This window comes from Alligator mississippiensis, chromosome 4 (assembly GCF_030867095.1).
Source record: "Alligator mississippiensis isolate rAllMis1 chromosome 4, rAllMis1, whole genome shotgun sequence".
Classification (NCBI taxonomy): Eukaryota; Metazoa; Chordata; order Crocodylia; family Alligatoridae; genus Alligator; species Alligator mississippiensis.
The window spans coordinates 149946587-149964285 of record NC_081827.1 but is presented as its reverse complement, the minus strand read 5'-3'; the positions used below and the strand labels follow the sequence as shown (position 1 = coordinate 149964285).

At 52.1% G+C, this 17699-nt stretch overlaps 1 protein-coding gene and 1 long non-coding RNA gene across 2 annotated transcripts in view; one reads left to right on the top strand and one right to left on the bottom strand.

The window, feature by feature from the left end:
* LOC132250066 (scavenger receptor cysteine-rich type 1 protein M130-like) overlaps positions 1 to 17699 on the top strand; it is a 339402-nt gene that overhangs the window by 61183 nt on the left and 260520 nt on the right. The window lies entirely within an intron of this gene.
* Positions 11465 to 15342, bottom strand: LOC132250277 (uncharacterized). Its single transcript, XR_009461942.1, has 3 exons — positions 14819 to 15342; positions 12691 to 12862; positions 11465 to 11614 (listed from the first exon to the last, which is right to left on the bottom strand). It is a non-coding gene; the product is annotated as an uncharacterized LOC132250277 (long non-coding RNA).

Genomic DNA, 17699 nt, shown 5'->3' with positions numbered 1-17699 from the left:
TTGGATAGTGAAATCCAGCAGGTGATGATCACTCTTGCCCAGGTGGGCAAGGACCTGCAGTCCCCTCACCAGGTCACCCGCGTGGCCAGGACCAGGTCCAGCAAGGCATTACCCCTAGTGGGGCTGTGCACTTCCTGGATAAGGTTAAGGTCCTGTAATACAGCCAGGAACCTAAACGAGCAGTCAGACCTGGCTCTCTGCTCCTCCCAGCAAATGTCTGGGTAGTTTAGGTCACCCATGACAATGACATCCCTTGACCTAACCGCCTCCATAAGCTGACTGGAGAAGTCCTGGTCCAGCTCTTCCTCCTGGTTGGGTGGTCTGTAGTAGACACCCACCCTAAGATCCCTTTCTCCACGCCCCCCTTGTAGTTTGACCCATCGTGCCTCTGCCCGACCCTCCTCTAACCCAAAGCTAATCCTTGATGATGTGAGGTGCACTTTGACATAGAGCACAACCCCCCACCCTCCACCTTTCCTCTCTGTCCTGTCTTTTCTATGTAGGGTGTACCCCCGAATGTCAACCGCCCAGTCATAGGTAGGGTCCCACCAGGTTTCTGTGAGCCCAACTACGTCTGGGTTCTGACTCGCAATCAGGAGGCATAGTTCCTCCTGCTTACACCCCATACTACGAGCATTAGTGTATAGGCACCTGAGGCCTCCTGAGGGTGCTCGTGCCTTCTACCCTCTCCCAGGACAGTTGTGGCCCCCTGCTCCTCAGATGTTGATGCTTACCTCTGCTTCCCTTCCTCTTGTCACCCTGCATGATGGTGAAGCATCCTCTCCACTCAAAGCAGCCCCTTCCCCCGGCAAAACTAGTTTAAAGCCCACCGTACGAGATCAGCCAACCTAGAGGAAAAGATACGTCTGCTATTAGGGGAGAGGTGAAGCCCATCCCACCCCAGCATGCCCTCCTTACAAAAACTTTTGCTTAGGCTGTATTGTAGCTTGGCTTGAGGGATGAACCTGGTCAGGTAACCAGAGATTAAACAGTTCTAAGTTAGTTAATATTCCATATGGCAGCGGGAGGAGGGAAAGCTGCACCATTCAGTATATCCAGACTTGATACTAACCAAGGGAAGACAATTTTTCAGTCTCTCAGCTAAAATCAAGCTCCTACCAAGTGAACTGCTTATTTACTCCTAAAGCGACAGAGTTTCTCTGGCATACATACAGATATATATTGCACAGTCAACCCTCTATTCCTGTAAGAGGCTCACATCAACAAATTATCTCTAGAAAGGGCATGGGAGGGTTGTGAGGCAGCCCTGCCCTTTAAGTCCCCAGAAGGAGACATCAAGGCACTCAAAGGTACATGCACTTGTCCAATGGCTCCTGCTGATGACATTGCTAGAGCAAATATCTTCTTCCTGTGGCTGATATTAGGCCATACACGGATGATCTGCATATCAGTTAAGTACATGGGTGGTGCATCTACATGTACACTTTAATATGCATTAGCTTATTTTATATGCTCATTAAAGCATCACAAAATCGTGCTCTTTAGCCAGGGAGCGTTACAAGAGGCTGAAGTGCATTTTTCTAGTACTTGCCAACGTGGGGGACATGCATTAACTCGAATTATGTAATGCACATTAAATCTAGTGACCTCTACTTTAAGGAAACTGCTTCCAGGGACATAAGGCTCTACGAGAGGGAAAAATATAATAAGATGTAATGAGGTATAACAATGATGGCACAGGATGCTCTGTAGTTTATAACCCCTGTTTGTGTTCCTTCTGGGTGAGTGCATAAGTTTTTTCTGTCCTCAGGCCACCCAATTACAGCATACATTATAAGCGGGAATAACATCTGTCCAAGACTCTCAGTTATCATATAAGTAAGCAGTAGTTCTTCTAAACACAATTATTTCTTACTTTAGAAAGCAGGAGAGAAATACAAAAGCAGATAAAACAGGAACTACCTACAAATGGATCCCCTTCTCAATTTCCTAACCCTTGGAAATGCTCTTTGGATTTGGATCCAAGTCTTCTGGGGGCTTGCCTACGTATAGCAGCAGCACTTCACACGCTCCCATTCATCTTCCACTACCCATATAATTCCAGATGCAGCAGCAGCTAGGGTCTTGCGGCTTCCCCTCCCTCCTCCGGCAGGTGGAAGAGTGAGGCAGAGACGCACAGATTACAGTGCCAAGGAAGCCAGCAGCCCAAAGCACCTGTGTGCTGTGGTGCAGAGCAATGTAGTGGAGAAGTCTGTGGCCAGTCAAAGGTGAGGTGGGGTTCCCAAGTACGTGGCTATGCAGTGTTGGGAGTGGGAAGAAGGAGAAGGGAAGGCTGTGGGGCATGCTGCCCCTGGATATTTCAAAGTTGGACTCCCTGACTTAATCACATTGGGCTCCAATAGATTCATAGATGAAGGGTTGGAAGGGACCTTGGAGATCTTCTAGCCCGACCCCGCTCCCTGGGCAGGAGAGGAAACTGGGCTCAAGTGACCCCAGCTAGATAATCATCAAGCTTCCTCTTAAAGACCCCCAGGATAGGAGCCAGCACTACTTCCCTTGGAAGTTGGTTCCAGATCCTAGCCACCCTGACCGTGAAGTAGCGCCTCCTGATGTCTAGCCTGAACCTACTCTCTAACAACTTATGGCCGTTATTCCTTGTTACTCCAGGAGGCACTTGGGGGAACAAGATCTCCCTCAAACCCCACTAGTCCCCACTAGAAAGTTTATAAATGGACACCAGGTCCCCCCCTCAGCCTTCTCTTGTGAAGGCTGAACAGGTGCAGGTCCCGTAGCCTCTCCTCATAGGGTCTGCCCTGTTGTCCCTGGATCATGGGAGTAGCCCTCCTTTGGACCCACTCAATGCTGTCCACATCCCTCCTGAAGTGCGGTGCCCAGAACTGGATGCTGTACTCCAACTAGGCCTGACCAGTGTCACATAGAGGGGGAGGATCACCTCCTTGGCCCTGCTCGTGATGCATCTGTGGATGCACGACAAGGTACGGTTAGCCCTACTGACTGTGTCCTCGCATTATCGGCCCATGTTCATCTTGGAGTCAATAATGACTCCAAGATCTCCTTCTGCCACCGTGCTTTCAAGAAGGGAGTTCCCCAGCCTATAGGTATGCTGCTGCTTTCTACTGCCTAAGTGCAGCACCCTGCGCTTGTCAGTATTGAATCTCATCCTATTTTCATTTTCCCATCCCTGTAACCTGTCCATGTCCCACTGTAATCTATCCTTCAATTCTAGACTGCAAACCTCACCCCAAATCTTGGTGTTGTCTGTGAATTTAAACAAGGCGCTCTTTACCCTGTCGTCCAAGTCGCTAATAAAGAAATTGAACCTTGCGGGCCCATCTCCTGGCCCATCACAGATGTGCTCCTTGATAATCATCTCCAAGAGCTTCCCCAGGATCGAAGTAAGACTAACGAGCCTATAGTTGCCCAGGTCCTCCCTCTTCCCTTTTTTAAAGATGGGGACAATAGATGTTCAAGGAGCCAGTTCCGACTCATTGGAAATCCAATACATGGGAGCAGACTTGATTGATCGAGTCTGCTAGAGCACAGAACGAAACGTGCACCAGCAGACTCCAGCATCACGTGTATCAGTGTCCCCGCACTGAGAAATGGCTCTGGGGGTGCTTTAAACAAAGAGCACATTTGATGAGCTGCCATTTCTCAGTGCAGGGGACACTGATATGCATGAGGCTTTGGTGCTTTTAATTAGGCCCCTGCCCTTGGACTATCTCACCTGCAGCTCTCGCCTTCCCTGGAGGAAGGATGTGACTTAGGCAGGGTGCTGCAACACCATTATGTGGCCTCCATATCTCCCTTTATAGGCACTCCTCATCCAAGTGCTGATGCCTACCCTATCTTGCCCTTAGTCTTCTCAATGTAGAATAAGATGCATTGCTGGGCTGTGCATAATCTTTCCAGCTCTTGTTTCTGGTAGAAAACTGTGTATCACTCAAGTTAGAAAGGAATATGGTACCTTATTTGACAGAAACTGTGGTCCTGAGGACACTTTGCCACGAGTGAAACTTGTATATTGGGACCATCATTAGCGCTTGCAGCCATCTCTCTCTTTAGCTGATGTTCTTGACACAAGGAAGGTTATTCTAGTGGACAAATGAAAAAGTCAGCAAGAGCCTGAAGGGAGCGAATTTGCAGAGCTTGATAAACCCTATTGGGAGCAGGTGCTTCCGCTGGTGAGTATCTTAACACTGCTGACTATTGGAGCACTGCAAAGTCTAAAACTATATTTGAATCGAACTACATTTGTACAAGTGGTGTTCTTCTCGGAAGGGGATGAATCAAAAGTGTGAGCAGAGGCAGCAAACAGAGCAAGCAGTTTGCAAGTCAGTTCACGGGCCAATTTGCTGCACCTCTCTTTGCAGGGGAGCCTTTAAGGTAATCTCTTTCTTTAATTAAAAGTATCTAACCTACATATATTTAGCGTACATTGCTAAAACCACACCTTAGACCAATTCTTACTCCCTTACAAAACTAGAGTCCGGAGGGCGGGTGGGCGGGGGTCACCAGGGAGTCTGCCTGGAAAATTCTCTCATGTTTCTTCACTGTAAGCATTGGCGATGCGTAGGGGGTGCACGCGGGTGTATGTGCACCCCTGATCGTGGCAGCGCACCCCCTACAAAAAGGCATGGCTGACATTGTCAGCGACGCTTGCAGGGAGTCACCACTTGCCACCCCTCCCTCACTGCCAACACCACCGGCAGCGTCTACGGGCAGTCTGTGATAGCCGATGGCTGCCGCCGCCACTGCTGCAGGTGTCTGCAGGTGTTTGCTGACCACTAGTCAACACTGGCCGCCCCCACAACACTGACAGTGCTGCGGCTGCATGTGGCAGCTCCCCACTTGCCTCCGCTCTGCTCCTGCAACCCACAGAGCACCCCATGCCCGCTCCACCCCCTCCTCCGGGGGCACACAGCATTCATGATTTTAAGCTTTCTGTAAGGAAAAAGGGACCTTTCAAAACCTAGGAGCAGTAAACAGGCCAGCTTACAAGTGAGTTTGCTAGAAAAGGTCCGCTTGGAAAAGGAGCAGCAAGAAAGAGGCAGCAGATTAAGAGACACAGAGAAATGGCTGCAGGATGTCACAATGCTAGAGCTCTTCCTCTGCTTGCATCTGCAAGCTGTCTGTCCTGGTAGAACCGCTCACTGTCGAGGCCTCCACCCAGGACCTGCTTTGGCACTGTGGAGACTGCGGCTTGCAGGTTCCTTTCAGTGACGGCCAGATGGAAGAGTGCCTGCAATGTGAGCGGTGCCTCCTAGTGCTGTCCCTTAGGGAGCAGGTAAAAGAGCTAAAGAAGCACGTGCCAAGGCTGCAAAGCATCCTCCATCATTAGGAGTTCATCAGTTTGATGCTGGAGGAGACCTCTAGGGCTGTGGAGGAAGGACTGCCAAAGGCAGAGCTACAAAAGGGAGAGGACATAGACTCCCGAGGAAGGTGGAACCTAAAAGCTTGTGATCTTTGGCAGCAAGCAACCTAAGGAAGTGCTGGTTGGTTGAATGGACTGTAAGGTGGATAGAAAACTAGCAGCAGCATCTGGTTCAGAGGATATTAGTCAATGGCTCGAAATCTAGTTGACAGCCCATATCAAGTGGAGTGCCCCAGGGGTCAGTCCAAGGGACAATTTTGTTCAGTATCTTCATCTGTGACCTGGATGACAGGATGGCAGACGCCCTCAGCAAGTTAACAGATGACACCAAGCTAAGGGGGAGTAGTAGATATGCTGGAGGGTAGGGCTAGGATTCAAGGGAAAGTGATTACCTCGTGCCCCTCCCCACCCCCAGCAAGGCTAAGCAGCTGTAAGAAGCGGTGATGGTGACAGTAGCAGTGGCTAGGTCAGAAGTGCTGGCCCACCTCAGACAAGTTGGGTTGTTTTAGCCCACCACCAGAAAACATGGGTGAACACTCATGTCATCACAGCTGCCCTCTTATCCCAGAGCATTCCCTTGCAGGGCCCCAGTGTCAGACACTCGAGTGCACGTTCTGCCCGGTGATCTCTAGAGATCACACTCTGGTCCTACTGCCACTGACACACTTCAGGGCTCCCCTGAATGGGGCACAGCCACACTGCAGTGACCCAGTGCCCATGTGGGCTCTGACCTTCTAAGTGGGAGAAGGCCCCTGAGGCCGGGATGCATCCAAATGACTCAGCAGCGACCACATGCAAACAAGACAGAGAACTGACCTGATAAAGGACAGAACGACCCTCACTGAAAACCTACCAGCAGCAAGAGCAGAGTTCAGTGTCTGTGCAGCTCATGCAGCCATTAGGGGACCTGACATGGCAAGTCTGGGAGTGTTCCTCCTCCTGGCAACTTGCTCAGGTGAGTGTAGGGGAGAGAGACCCAGGGAGGGCAGGGCCTTGGGGAAAGGAGGGAGGGTGTTGGGATCCGGGCCCAGACCTGGAACAGAGACATTCTAGTTTTAATTCTCAACCAGGGGATCTTGCTCTCCAACTGTCATCATTGCTAGTAGGGACCAAACATCCAAATCCTTTAGTAACATTAAGAATCTGAACCTGGATCTCTTTGTGCCTTAGGGTGCTTGGAGCAGAATAGGGATACGTGTCCATGCTATGTTATGGGATGTTCTGTGGATGAAAGGGTTAATAGTGACAAGGAGCTCAGACACCGCTGGGGGGAGCTGAAGGAGGAACCCAACCGCAAGTAAAAAGAGGATGTTGAAAAGGCAGAAATAAAAGTTAATGACCCCCATTCTCCTTTCTCTGCAGATGTCAGCTCCCAGATCCAGCTGACCCAGTCCAGAGTAGAAGTCAATCCCAGGTGTCTGTAGAGATGACCTACAAAACCTCTGGCTACACATTCCCACGTCCCACCTATTCTGGCATATGCTGGATAAAACAGGCTCCTGGGAAAACACTGAAGTGGATAGTGTTTGGCATAAATACCAATACTGGTGGTACTGGCCATGCTGGGGCGTTCAAGTGCTGATTTGCCATCACCAGGGACATGTCCATCAGCACGGACTATCTGCAGCTGAGCAGCCTGAGGACTGATGACATAGTCACATACTACTGTGCTAGGGATCACCCTGAATCAAACCCCATTTATAGCAAGCAAGAAACCCCTTCAGGAAGCCTCCAGGTTTCCTGGTGACACTGGGGCTCTTGGTCACTCCAGTGAGCTCTCACCCAGTAGAGGAGACTGCAGGTCTTCTCTTCCCATGGTCTCGGGTGATGCAGGATCTTTGGCCCCAGGATAAATCAATGGCAGCTTGGCTCCAAGGTACCCAGGTCCCTTCTTTTCAGAGCTCCTGCTTTTCTCTTGCTCACCAAACTGTTAGGGGAGCAGGTACAGAATCCTTACTCTTTGAGAAGGAGGCTTGACCAGGACAGAGTGTGTGGAACGTGGGGAGCCAGGAGACACAAACACACAGGATGAATGGGGCAGGGAGGAATGAGATGCCCTGGCTACACAAATACATGGTTTAGTTTTCACAACTATACTATTCCTGTTCTCCTTTACCACCCACATGCTGTGGGGAGGAAGTCATTTAAGTCCCTCATTCTTCTCTAACAGACACACTACTGCTCTCTATCATTATTCTGTAACACACACACACACAGGCACGCACACACAGGCACGCACACACAGGCACACACACATTTCTGCTCTGTGTCATTATTCTGTAACACAGCATTGCACCACCATGCATTACTGCACCGGGGACATGGTGACAGGGAACAGAGTGGGGGCTGCACATTTGGTGAGGCCGCAGTTGGAGTAGTGCATCCTGTTTTGGGCTCCACAATTCAAACAGGATGTGGAGAAGCTTGTGAGAGTGCAGAGGAAAGCCACGTGCATGATCAGAGGTCAGGAAAACAGACCTTAATGATGAGGGGCTGAGAACCATGGGACTCTTCAGCCTGGAAAGAACAGGCTCAAGGGCAATCTCGTGGCCACCTGTATGTTTTTCAGGGGTGCTCGCTAGGATCTGGGGGAACGTCTGTTCACCACAGCGCCCCAAGGGTGGACAAGATTGAACGATCACAAACTCCTCCGTGACTTGACATAAGGAAGAACTTCTTTACTGTTCGAGCCCCCAAGGTTTGGAATAGACTGCTGCCGGAGGTGGTTCAAGCACCCACTTCGAACGCCTGCAAGGCACATTTGGATGCTTATCTTGCTGGGATCCTATGATCCCTGCTGACTTGCTGCCCCTGTGGCAGGGGGCTGGACTTGATGATCCTCCGGGGTCCCTTCCAGCCCAAATGCCTATGAAATTTATGAAGCAGCATCTGAAGAGATCCAACAAGCATCTCAGGCTCCTGCCCTGCACTTTTTCCCAGCTCAGCATGAACTAAGGGCAGGAGCTGAGCCCAGCCCAGGCCCCAACCCCCAAGGCCCTGCCTGCCCCTCCAGGGTTGCACAGCTCCATCTACAGGGAGACCTCAAGCTCAGGCCCCATTACCCCAACCCTCTGAAGGAAAAGGCTGGGGGGCAGAGAGAAGGCCCCCGGGAAATGCAACCTCTGTGCCCTGCTCCCTGTTGCAAGATACTTTTTTGTCTTTCCTGGGACACCCTGGCCTTGCTCTTCGGCTCTGGGGAAGCCCTTCAGCTCCAGTCTGGCAGGCCTTGCTGGCCACAGGCAGGACATTTCCTCAAGTTCTGGACCTTTCCTTCCATGTAGGCTGTGTCAAGGATATGCAACACTTGATTTTTAAATGCCTATTGAGAGAGAAGCTTCTCCCGCATGGAAGGAAAGGCATGGGGCAAAATCCCAGATTGCCAAAACAACCCAAGGAGCAGCCTTACCCTTCAGCTTGTTGCTTTGCTTGGCCCTATGTAACTCGCATGTTCTGACTGCCCAAGGGATCAGCTTCTACTGGGGCCTGAAGCTGGAAAACAGCCACAGGATTCCCGCCCTATGACCTGGTGGCTTGGGTTGGTTGTGGGAAACAAGAGGTGCAGGATCAAAGTCCTCCTGCGTAATATGGGCTACATCCCTTCTTCACTAACCATGTGCTTTAACCACCAGACATTCTCCTGCAGCATCCACAATTATATTGTTGGATTTCATGGAGATTTGGGGTTGCACATACGTATTGGAGCAAGTACATATTGCTGCTGAAGGCACCAAAGCTCTGGACTCGGTCTGGCCTTTGGATTGTCTCAGTGGCCTAAATGGAGAATGGAAGCTTTGGGCAGCCTCCACTCCTCCAGAAACTCCTCCCTAGGCATATGCACCACAGGTCTGGGTGACCTCACGTATACACCATAATCCAGAGGATGAACAGTTGCCAGATATATGTTGCTGCTAGCCTGTCACTGTAGTTGCATGGCTGCATACATGCCATTTAAGTGCGTGAAGTGAAAGAGGGTCCAGATCCCCATCTCTCTGTATGTCAGCTTTCTGCCAGTGTGCTGCTTTCCTGCAATGCACTTATGCGGGGAGGCTCTCTTCCTAGTGGGTCAAAATGTCTTCAGGGCCTTTCTCAGATTTTATTCTACCACTTAGGGAAATTTCCCTGTCCTGGAACCTCCATCTGATCCAGTCAGCTTAAGGGGACATCTACTCCCTTTAACAATTGGTCATGATGAGAAAAATAGGTTTTTGGCCATCACTATAGGCAGAAGCATCAGTGACAGAGGGGTCCCCAGGAGGTCCCTAGCCCCTATGGGTTTTAAGAACAATGTCCGTAGAGTTTCCCAACTACATCAGGACTCCTCCAGGCCTTGTCTGAATGCAGGCACCAGGCGGAGGGCAACTCTCACGGCTTCCTTGTCTGAGGGCCCAGGTCCTAAGAGAAGCAACAAGTATCCTGTCATGTTCACACCTAACTAATTCTTCTGAAAGCTTTCAGATCAGGGATCCAGGTCAAGAGAGCTTCTGTGAAGCCCATGCTTCCTGCCAAGAGAACTGCTTAAGTCACCAGGAATGGGCTCTATATAGATATCCAGGTGAAGAAAAAAAAAACATCCAGTATCGGGGCAGGGAAACTAATCAAAGTAACATATGCTCACACTGAGTCCCCTGCCCCAAAGGTCATCAACTAGAACTGCAGGCTTGAACATAGGCCACTTTGCTTGCATAATCACAACAATATATGTGACAAAGACCCCACAAGACTTCCTTAGTCCAGTGTGTGTCAGGAAAGGCAATATGAGCTAGGTGTCAGGAGCAAAACTGATACTTATGCATTAGGGGTGCACGAGGCCTTGGTCCCTGATTCGATTCAGCAGAGATTCAACCTGATTCTGCAGCTGAATCTCCAAATCCAAATCGAATCAGAGGACCCTTCAACCTCTCCGAATTGAATTGGAACCCTCTGAATCGATTCAGAGAGATATGGAAAGATTCAGCAATTCAGACATAGACACGTGTTTTTCCTACATAACTCAAGGTAGCAGGCAGCCTGTGAATGCTATGATGCTGGGGCACATGGACTGTCCCCCAGAAGCACGGGGAGCTCCCCAACCTGCTCAGCAGCAGACTCAGAAGTAGACCAGAAGGACATCTGCGCTGCTGTGGGACGATCCGTCCGCCCCAGCTTCGCAGCATTCACGAGCCACGCCTGGTACCTCGACGTATGTAGAAACAACATTTAAAGCTGTGTCTATGTCTGAATTGCTGATTCTCTGAATCAGCACTGAATCATCACATACAGATTTGGCTGAAACAAATTGAGACTGGGACCCGAATAAACGAATCAAATCACTGTCCCTTATATGGGCTGAAGCCGAATCGAGTAGGGCCTGTTTCACACACCCCTACTGTACAGCTTCTGTCCGGGAGCCATTGTTAGTAGCCAGTGTATTGCAGACATGCACACAGACACCTTGCCCATGGCCCTAAACTTTGGGAAAGGATCTTGTGGGGTTGGTGCTTGCAAGAGGAGAGGCCAGAACTGGGTCAGGGTACTCAGCAAAAGAGAAAAAACCAAGATCCCCTCCCACTCCAGCCAGAGTTTTTCAAATGTAATTTTGGACACAGCTCAAATAGTGTCCCGCTGTCCCTCCCCAGCCCACTTGAGGGATGAATGCCTGCCTGTTTGTAGAGAGGGAATGGCAGCTGCAGGGATAACCACCAGGGCCAGAGTGCCTAGGTGCAGAGGGCAGGCACCTGTTACAAGGATACATGAGAGTGAGGTGGGAAATCCCAGCATTAAGATTTCCTAGACCTTTGAATGCCAGAAGCAAATGAAGACACGATAGGCTGGGAGTTGGAGTGGCAAGGGATGGATCAGCCTGCATATAGCCTGCTTAATTCATCTTCCCCAGGGCTGTCTGACTGATGACCTGTGGGCACGAGCATTTTCTTTCCTCATAAAAGCTGCAGCCATCCACAAAAATGTCTAAGCCTGTATTCATATGGCGCATTCATAAGGCATGGCTCCTTGTAGCCCTAAGAAGCCATAATGTCATGACAGCCCCTCAGTTGAAGCGTGCAGGCCCAACACAAGCAGACATAAGAACCTGCAGAACCCTACAAGGAATGAGAAACCACTTACATGCTTAGAGAGGCAGAAGCACCAAAGCTGACATCCTGTGAGCCCATTCCCAGATCAGGCACGGGAGGATGGAGGGAGGGGATGAAAGGGCTGGAAGGGGAAAGGAGGAGTTCAGCTGTTTGCCTTCTGCAGGGGAAGATCCCGGCCAGCTGGAACCTGTGGGAGAAGGGGTAGAGTCAGGGCATGCTCAGTGGGGTGCAGTCCTGATGAGAAGAAACTTGTGTGAGTGGGCCAGGGGTGGATCTTGGCCCCTCTGCTCATACCCAGGAACAACCATGGGGTAAAGGACAGTCTCCCCAGCAGGGAGCAGGACACGGCTCTCACACATGGCTCAGTGGGGCTTTCTGTCCCCTGCGTGCCTGACCTGGGCCATAAGCTCTGACCTCCAAACCGCTGGGTGAACCCCTGCAACAGGGTCCTTGGACCCAGAGGTGGGCAAAGAGGAGCCAATACAGGAGATAGCTGGTGCACACAGGGCACTAGGGCCCTGGCAGACAGGCAGGACAGGGCATCCTGAGTGGCCTGGAGGCAGGAGGCACCCGATCATCATGTGGGCTGGGGAGGGGCAGCCCCTCGGTCCTGGGGCCTGCTACGGTGCAGGGGGAACACTCACCTTCTCGCTGCTCCCCACCTTCTCCTCCTCTCCTCTGCTGCAGTGTTAGCACTTGGGGAGAGCGGCTCAGACACTGGGCACCTCGCAGACACCCCAAACCCCCACATCCCTGCCACTTCCACCACCCCATGCTCTCCACCACTGCTTCTGTACCAGGGACCAGCCCTCAGCACCCTGCCAGACCCATCTCCCTTCCTCCCTCTGTGCTGCCAGGGCCTGCAACTGCTCCCTCGGTGCAATCTGGATATACACTACAGGCAGGACCTCCAGCCCAGAGAGCCCAGGCCTGTGAAGCCCCTTCCCCAGCCCTGTCCCACCTAGATACACAGGGCGCTGGAGGGAGTTGCGGGCAAGGCACTTACTGAAGATACACTAGGCATTTCCCCTTCACTCACCTCTTCTCTCCCAAGGCCTCCAGAGCTGGGAAGGAACCCAGGAGTCCTGGATCTCAACACATCCTTCTCCTAACCTGCTAGAGCCTTCCCAGGACCTGGCACCAGCCCTCCCTCCACTCCTCACACAGATCCCATGCTCAGTAAGCTAACGCTAGGAAAAGCATCAGACCTTTCCCCTGTCTTGTCTATTTTAGACAGTGATGCCCCTTGGTCTGGGTGTTCACCTCCAACTTCAGCAGGGGGTCAGCCTGGCACCCCACCTCAGCCAGGCAGAGGGTCCTGGTCTGGGTGGAGGTGTCTTCATGCTGGGTGCCCTCTGCCTGGGGGCTGGCCTCAATGGTGGGGGACTGACTGGCCTGGGTCCCTGTCTCCATTCCTTGAGAGCTGCATCTGCTCCTGATTGCACAAGAAGTAACTGTTCAGAGATGGATCGTAGACAGAATCGGATGCAGTTTAATAAAGTCAAGTGCAAAGTGCTGCACCGAGGGAGAAAGAATCACTGTCACAGGCACAAACCGGGAGATCCAGAGGCCCTGAGATGATGAGGGACTGACACAGGAGACAACTGCTTGGTATAGGGCACTGGCACCCTGTGGGGTGGGCATCATGGGTCATCCTGACCTGCCTAGATCACCACCCAGTTCCCATCCAGCTCTGATCCCATGCTCAAAACTAACAGCACCAAAAGCACCATACCTCTCCCCCTGTCCTGATTGTTCCTGATGTCAGAGAGCCTGTGGCAGAAATGCCACCGTCTGTGTCTCTCTCCAGAAATCTGTCCCGGTCAGCTTGGGACACCGGGGTCAAATTCCTAAGGGAGCGGGGATTGTCCACCCTGCCTACGTGACAAAAGCCTGGTACCTAGGGTGTGCTCCCTCTGGTCACCTGAGATGGGGGAGAGGAAAGCCTAAGGTCTAAGGGAGACTATTCTTTTTGCCCCCGATTTGGGGAAGTGCCCCAAGTTCTTGTATTGGGTCAAGTACCCATAGGACTATTAGACCTGTGTTTCCTCGAGGACACATGCCTAGGCCACGCCAGGCCACACCAAAGGATCCCACAGCTCCAGGACTCTGCACCTTGCCTGTGTGGGAAGGAGACCCCTGGTTGCCCTGGCAACAGTGCTAATCGATGCACAGTGACATCACAATCCCAAACCTCAGTGTCAGGCACTGGCTCCGCCCACTGCTCTCCTGCCCTTCCCCCGAGCCGGTTGTCCTTCCTCATCCCTCATGCTCTTAGTTATGTTGTTTAGTTAGCTGCTTAGTTTTGTAGTTAATTAGTTTATTATTTCATTAGTTAATTAGTTAGTCGGTTTATTTGTTAGTTTGTTAGTGTGTCACTTCGCTAGTTAGTTGTTAATTTGCTAGTTTGTTTATTAGTTAGTTCATTAATTCATTAGTTAGATTGTTTGTTCTTTAGTTCGTTATTTAGTTCGTTAGATAATTAGTTAGGTAGGTAGTTTTTATCCAGTTTATTATCTGGGCTTCGGAAGTGAGCGCCAGTGCAGAGGTGAGTGCCCTTTGTTGTTCAGCCGTGGGGGCGGCACGGGGGACACCACACGGCCCGTCACGGGGACTTTTGGGAGATGTGACAGGTTGCCAGCAGGGGCTCAGGTTGTGCAAGGGCCCAGCACTCGGCATCATGCCCTGTCCCTGCTCTCAGCAGTCAGGCTCCTCTTTCCATCCTCCAGCTCAGGGCTGTGTTTCTTTGCAGAAGCTCTGGTGGGAGAAGCTAACCCAGGTGCGCCTGTGCTGCAGCACCCTGGGAGGGACCTGGACACGTGCCCGCCATGGGAGCAATAAGGGCTGGGCAGCATGACATGCTACAGGGCTGCGTGCCCTCCCCTCCTGCCAGGTTTGGCTAGCAGGCCAAGCCCAAGGTGCAATTTGGACAGCGTCAGCTCCATGCCCCCTGCAGCTGTCACCCCCTGCTCTTCACCAGCAAGTTCCCTGGGGAAGGGGAACAGGACTGGCCCGCATGGGCTCCCCACTCTGGGCGAGGTCCTGGCCCTGCAGCCCCTGCCCATGTCCCAGCCCTGGGAGTCTCCCCCTGGCAATGGCCCTGCTGCTCTCTGCTCCCTCACACATGTGGCTTTCTGTCTCTAGCTGACCTGCACCTGGGCCAGAAGGGCTGAGCTCCAAGCCCTGGGTTGAACCCCTGGCAGCAGGGTATTCAGACCCAGAAATGAACAATGAGGGGCCAGCTGCAGAGCTAGACAGTCCATACAGGGCATTTTGGCCCTGGCAGTGTACTAGGACAGGTCATCCTGACTGGCCTGAAGGCAGGAGGCACCCAATCATCATGTGGGCTGGAGCACAGGCCCTCAGGCCTGAGACCCGCGGAGACACTCACCTTTGTGCTGCTCTCCACCTTCTCCTCCTCCCCTCTGCCGCAGTGTCAGCACTGGGGGTGTGAGGCAGGGACACTGGTCACCTCGCAGACACCCCAAACCCCCAGGCCACTGCCACTTCCAGCACCCCATGCCCTGCTGGGGAGACTCTGCTTTAACCCATACTTCTTCCCTGGGGGTGAGAGGTGGAGCCGAGAGCCACCCCGTCCTACGCCCGCTAGCTTCTTCTTGCCTGGCCTGGATGCCCCTGAGCGTGCCCTGACTCTGCCCCTTCTCCCACAGGTTCTACCCAGCCAGGATCTTGCCGTGCTGCTTCGCCCTCAGGCGGTGAAGACTTTGACTCCTCCCCTCTGCATCCACCCCTGTCATCCCCTCCCCACATCCTTCCCTCCTTGATCTGGGATGGGCCCACAGGAGGCCAGCATTGGTGCCTCTGCCTCTCTGAGCATGTAAGTGGTTTCTCATTCCTTCTAGGTTTCTGCAGCCTCTTCTTATGTCTCCTTGTCTTGGGCCTGCAGGCTCCAACTGAGGGGCCATTGTGACCTTAGGGCTTCTTAGGGCTACAAGAAGGCATGCCCTATGAACACGCCCATAAGCCAGGCAGGCTGCAAGCACACCTGAGCTATAAGGCATGGCAGGATGCACACGTGTGAACAGGAAAACAAGGGTCATGTAAGGAGCCACTGCTGCAGTGCTCCTGTTTTACACATGTACAGCTTTCTGCCTTTTAATGGAGTGCCCTTGGCCTAGATTTGGACAATCACATCTGGACTGGACAGTCCAGCCCACTGCCATGGGACTGATGGCAAGCTCATGAAAAGAGTCTAACCATGAAATATCCTGTTTGATCCTTCTGAGTGAAGCATTTCAGTGCTCGGTGTGGAATGACACTTCATTCATAGATTCATAGATGTTAGGGTCGGAAGGGACCTCAATAGATCATCGAGTCCGACCCCCTGCATAAGCAGGAAAGAGTGCTGGGTCTAGATGACCCCAGCTAGATGCGCATCTAACCTCCTCTTGAAGACCCCCAGGGTAGGGGAGAGCACCACCTCCCTTGGGAGCCCGTTCCAGACCTTGGCCACTCGAACTGTGAAGAAGTTCTTCCTAATGTCCAATCTAAATCTGCTCTCTGCTAGCTTGTGGCCATTGTTTCTTGTAACCCCCGGGGGTGCCTTGGTGAATAAGTACTCACCAATACCCTTCTGTGCCCCGTTGATGAACTTAAAGGCAGCCACAACGTCGCCTCTCAACCTTCTCTTGCGGAGGCTGAAAAGGTCCAGTTTCTCTAGTCTCTCCTCGTAGGGCTTGGTCTGCAGGCCCTTAACCATACGAGTGGCCCTTCTCTGGACCCTGTCCAGGTTATCCGCATCCTTCTTGAAGTGCAGCGCCCAGAATTGCATGCAGTACTCCAACTGCGGTCTGACCACCGCCCGATAGAGGGGAAGTATCACCTCCTTGGACCTATTCGTCATGCATCTGCTGATGCATGATAAAGTGCCATTGGCTTTTCTGATGGCTTCGTCACACTGCCGGCTCATGTTCATCTTGGAGTCCACTAGGACTCCAAGATACCTTTCCACCTCTGTGCCACCCATCAGGTCATTTCCTAGGCTGTAGGTGTGCTGGACATTTTTCCTCCCTAGGTGCAGCACCTTGCATTTCTCCGTGTTGAACTGCATCCTGTTGTTTTCTGCCCACTTGTCCAACCTGTCCAGGTCTGCCTGCAGCTGTTCCCTGCCCTCTGGCATGTCCACTTTTCTCCCCATAGCTTTGTGTCATCTGCAAACTTGGACAGAGTACATTTCACTCCCTCGTCCAAGTCACCGATGAAGACATTAAAGAGTATCGGTCCAAGGACCGAGCCCTGCGGGACCCCACTGCCCACACCCTTCCAGGTCGAAACCGACCCATCCACCACGACTCTCTGGGTGCGGCCCTCTAGCCAATTCACCACCCACCGGACTGTGTAGTTATCCACATCACAGCCTCTTAACTTGTTCACCAGTATGGGGTGGGATACCGTATCGAAGACCTTCCTGAAGTCTAAGTATACGACATCCACCCCTCCTCCTGTGTCCAGGCGTTTCGTAACCTGGTCATAGAAAGAGACTAGATTGGTCAGGCAGGATCTGCCCGCCACAAACCCATGCTGATTTCCCCTCAGCATAATTTGCCCTGCTGGGCTCTCACAAATGTGAGCCTTGATAATTTTTTCAAAGATTTTACCAAGGATGGAGGTGAGACTGACTGGCCTATAGTTGCCCGGGTCCTCCTTCCTCCCCTTTTTGAAAATGGGGACCACGTTAGCCCTTTTCCAGTCCTCCGGGACTTGGCCCGTGCGCCACGAGCATTTGAATATTCCCACCAGTGGCTCTGCAATGATGTCGGCCAGTGCCTTCAGCACCCTCGGAAGGAGCTCATCCGGGCCTGCCGACTTAAAGGCATCCAGTTCTTCCAAGTGACTCTGCACCATCTCAGGATCTACGCATGGAAGTCTGGCGCCTTGCTTCTGCCTCTCTACAACCCCAGTGAGAGACTTGTCGTGCCCCTCGCTTAGGAACACTGAGGCAAATAACTCGTTAAGGAGTTCAGCCTTGTCCCCCCTGTCCGTCACCAATTGTTTCTGCCCATTTAGCAGGGGTCCTATTCCTCCCTGGGCCTTCCTTTTACTCCCAATATATCTAAAAAAACAATTTCTTGTTGTCTTTTACTTGGGTTGCCATCCTCAGCTCCATGGTAGCTTTGGCCCGTCTAACTGCCTCCCTACAAGCACGAGCAGAGGAGGTATATTCATTTTTAGTGATCTCACCTTGTTTCCACTTTTTATGTGCTCCCCTTTTGGCCCTTAGGCTGCCCTGGATTTCTCTGGTTAGCCAGGGA